Source organism: Odocoileus virginianus, chromosome 22 (genome assembly GCF_023699985.2).
Source record: "Odocoileus virginianus isolate 20LAN1187 ecotype Illinois chromosome 22, Ovbor_1.2, whole genome shotgun sequence".
Lineage (NCBI taxonomy): Eukaryota > Metazoa > Chordata > Mammalia > Artiodactyla > Cervidae > Odocoileus > Odocoileus virginianus.
The window spans coordinates 19,569,746-19,574,241 of NC_069695.1; the positions used below are offsets into that span (position 1 = coordinate 19,569,746).

General features: G+C 45.0%; 1 pseudogene; it reads right to left on the reverse strand.

Annotated features, from left to right (window-relative positions):
* Positions 1 to 3,308: 3,308 nt before the first annotated feature.
* LOC110147874 (ferritin light chain pseudogene) lies at positions 3,309 to 3,827 on the reverse strand (annotated as a pseudogene).
* Between the last annotated feature and the right edge of the window lie 669 nt (positions 3,828 to 4,496).

Below are 4,496 nucleotides of genomic sequence, written 5' to 3' on the forward strand. Positions count from 1 at the left end.
GGAATATTACTCAGCCATAATAAAGAATAAAGTGAAAGTGAAAGTTGCTCAGTTGTGTCTGACTCCTTGTGATTCTATGGGCTATACAGTCCATGGAATTCTCCAGAATACTGGAGTGGGTAGCCGTTCTCTTCTCCAGGGGATCTTCCCAAACCAGAGATCGAACCCAGGTCTCCCGCATTGCGGGCGGATTCTTTACCAGCTGAGACACCAGGGAAGCCCAATAAGATATTGCTATTTGCAACAACATGGATGGACCTAGAGATTATCATCCTGAGTGAAATAAATCAGAAAAAGACACATATTACATGACATCACTTGTATGTGGAATCTAAAAAACCAATACATATTAATCTATATACAAAACAGAAACAGACTTGCAGGTATAGAAAATGAATTTATGGTTATCAAAAAGAGAAGAGGGGGAGGGATAAATTAGGAGTGTGGGATTAACAGAGATAGATAACAGCACAGACTCTATGGATGTGAATTTAAGCAAACCCTGGGAGACAGTGGAAGACAGAGAAGCCTGGTGTGCAGCTCTCCACGGGTTCGCAGAGAGTCCGACATGACTTAACAACTGAACATGGGATTAACAGACACAAACTGCTTTACATAAGCAACAATACATAAGCAACAAGGGTTTACTTCTGTCTGCCCTCTGGTGGATGAGGATGAAGAAGCTTGTGCAAGCTTCCTGAGGGACTGGCTATGGGGAAAACTGGGTCTTGCTCTGGTGGGCAGGCCTGTGCTCAGTAAAACTAATCCAATTGTTTGTTGATGTGCTCCCTCCCTATTAGTTATTTGACCTGAGGCCACCCAGTCCTGGAGTCTACAGGCTCTATGGTAGGGCTACTGGCGACCTCCAAGAGGACTTAACGACAACACGTATCTCCCAGGACTGCTGTTACCAGTGCCCCTGTCCCTGAGGTGGACCGCTGCCAACCCACACTTCTGCAGGAGACCCTCAAACACTCACAGGTAGGCCTGCCTCTGTCTCCTGCGGGGTCAGTGTCTCTTTCCCCTGCGTCCTGGTGCACACAAGGTTTTGTTTGTGCCCTCCAAGAGTGGAGTCTGTTTCCCCCAGTCCTGTGAGGGTCTTGTAATCAAATCCCACTGGCCTTCAAAGTCAGATTCCTTGGGGATTCCCAGTTCTTGGCCAGATCCCCTGGCTGGGGAGCCTGATGTGGGGCCTAGAACCTTCTCAACAGTGAGAGAACTTCTTCGGTATTTCTGTTCTCCTGCTTGTGAGTTGCCCACCCAGCAGATATAGGATTTGATTTTATTGTGATTATGCCCCTCCTACCTACTGTTTGGGTTCAGCTTCTCCTTTGTCCTTGGATGGGGGTATCTTTTTTTTGGTGGGTACTAGTGTCTTCCTGTTAATGGCTGTTCAACTGCTAGTTGTGATTTTGGTGCTCTGGCTGGAGAAAATGAGTACATGTCCATTATCTTGAACCGATCTGCAATAAGGATTAACGGTAGAGCACAAGGAACTATGTTTAATATAATAACCTATCAAGGAAAATAATCTGAAAATGTATCTATAATGGAATCACCTTGCTGGAGACCTGAAGGTAACACAATACTGTAATTCAACTAGATGTCAGTGAAAAAAAACAAAACAAAAACACCCCTACACGCTTCCATAGTGTCCAGTAGAAGGCAGTATCTGGTTGGCTAAAAGGTTTGTAACATCTTATGGAAGGGAAAACTTGTGGAAAATTAACCTTTTGGCCAAACCAACATAACTACAGTTGAAAACCACTACTCTGTGAGAAGGATGTTTCACCATCTCCTGTTTCTAGGAAGATCTCCATGGTCTTGGAGCTTCCCAGGTTGCACAGTGGTAAAAGAATCTGCCTGCCAATGCAGGAGATGCAAGAGACGTGGGTTTGATCCCTGGGTCAGGAAGGTCTGCTGGAAGAGGGCATGGCAACCCACTCCAGTATTCTTGCCTGGAGAATCACATGGACAGAGGAGCCTGGTGGGCTATAGTCCACGGGGTCGCAGAGTCGGACACAACTGAAGCAACTGAATGTGTGCATGTATACAGTTATTTTTAGTCCCTGTAGTTTCTTTGTATTTTGCTACTGGAGGAGATGTTGGTCCAGGTGCAAGCACTGCAGCAAATGGTCCCAGGTCCCAGTCTGTCTAGATCCACCCACTGGAGAAGCACCTTATAAACTCTGCCAGTAGGAGAAGATGAAAAAACTGCCGGTTGCAGAAGCCACACAAAATCAGTTCTGACATTTCCTAAGAGAACCACACCTAGGCTGGTGAATGAGAGTGAGGTGAGGAAAATGGAGACTTGTCCAGTCAGGGGGTTCTGACTCCTCTGATGTCGGGAAGTGATGTCACTTTACTCCTGAGAGCATGGTGAGGATTCTGACTCAGGCTCAGAGAAACCAGTAAGTTGAGAGGTCATTATTTGGGTTCTGCGCTTCCCAGATGGCGCTGGTGGTAAAGAACCCGCCTGCCAGTGCAAGAGACATGAGAGATGCAGGTTCAATCCCTGGGTTGGGAAGATCCCCTGGAGAAGGAAATGGCAACCCACTCCAGTATTCTTGCCTGGAGAATTCCAAGGCCAATGTCTGACCTAATTCTTTTAACTTACCCATCACTTGGATCCACCAACGAGGCTGAAGGTAGGTTAGGTGGAGGCTACTGAGTTTGTCAGGAGAGGAGGAAATGATAAACACAACTGGCCAGGTCAGCCGCATGAGGCAAAACCCTATGTGGTGCTTCAGAATTAATTAGAGGAGCAGAAAAGTTATTCGCCTGAAGTAACCAAGGAACGCCATGCTTAGAATGCATGTCCTGAAGTGTGTAAAGGACGATCAAAGGAAACCAGAAAACGAAGTAGCAGTGAGGCTGAACTCTTAGGTTAAAGGCCAATAGAAACCTAAATTTTTTGGTGCCACTCTGTACAGACTATGTGTAAAGGAGTAAATAAACTGACCAGCTTAGAAAAAAAGATTTTTGGGGGGTCAAAATTAACTTTATTTCTCAGTTTTACTTCATCAGAACGTGGTAAGAAAATTGGCACACACAAAAAGAATACTGACATCCGGTCTAATTAAGATGCCTCTGGCAAAGTGGTAGGAAGATGAAAGTAACAAAGACAAACACAGAAGCTTTTTTTTTCTTTTTGCTGCAAAAAGTTATATTGTTTCCATTTGGTCCAAGGCTTGAGTGAGGGCTCCAGGATGTTAAAAAAAGCCACGGAATGGCTGCAGAGAGGGGCTTCATGTAGAAGCCTCGACGTTAGGGGGCGCTCCTCAAAGGCCGCTGGTTTTCAGAGGCTCCTAGTTGTGTTGGAGGGTCAACCTTTGGAAGAGATTCTCGCCCAGTCTGGCTTGGGGACCAGCCAGCCTGAGGAGGTTGGTCCAGGTGGTCGCCCATCTTGATAAGTTTCACCTGCTCATCCAGGATGTGTCTCTCCAGGAAGTCAGAGGTTGAGTCTGCACGGGGAGAATTCAGGTCTTGCAGATCCAAAAGGGCTTGGTCTAGGCTCTTTTCCATGAGAAGGGTGGTCTCCATCGCATCCTGGGTTATTACCCCAGTCATTTTGAGATGGCTTCTGCACGTCCTGGCAGAGGGCATGGCTGCCATATTGATCTTGCATTTTCAAGAGATGCTTGGTGCCCTGGTGCTTCTTCTTGGCCAATTCCTGGAAATAGTGGCCCATGCCTCCAGAGCCACATTGTTGCAGTTGAAATAGAAGTCCAGAGAGAGGTTGGTGTAGGAGGCTTGCAGATGCAGGTCCACGAGGTTGACCACAGCCTCCACTGGGTAGAATAATTCTGATGAATCTGTGAGCTCATGGTTGATTGGTAATGAGTTAAGCTCAAAAAGTGGCATTGGCTGGTCTAAGTGTTCCAGGAGACCTGAGTAGCTGATTCCCAAGGTTGCAACCAAATTAAAGGTTGAAGGGTGATGGGAGGCTGGAGCAAGGGGCATTCCTGGGTCTGTTCGCCCAAGTAATGTTGAAGTAAGAGACAGTTAAGAGGGACTGCCAAACGCACAGCATAGACGCTTTATAAAATTTAATTTTTTCTATTGAAGTATAGTTGATTTACAATATTGTTTTTCAGTTATGCAGCAAATTGATCCAGTTTTATATGCATATGTTTTTCAGATTCTTTTCTATTTATATCATTACAAGATACTGAGTATAGTTCCCTGTTCTATACAATAATAGGTCCTTGTTGTTCATCTATTTTATTATATAGTAGTGTGCACATGTCAGTACCCAAACTGCTAATTTATCCACCCCACCCTATTTTCTCCTTTGGTAAACATACCTCATTTCTGTACATCTGTGAGTCTGTTTCTGTTTTGTCCATATGTTCATTTGTGTCATATTTTAGATTTCACATGTAACTGATACCATATTTGTCTTTCCCTGCATTGATTAGCTTTACAAGAGGTTGCAAGTGACAAATAGTGAACAGAAGGAATATCAAAGGGAATAATTCAGTATCTGTCTTCTT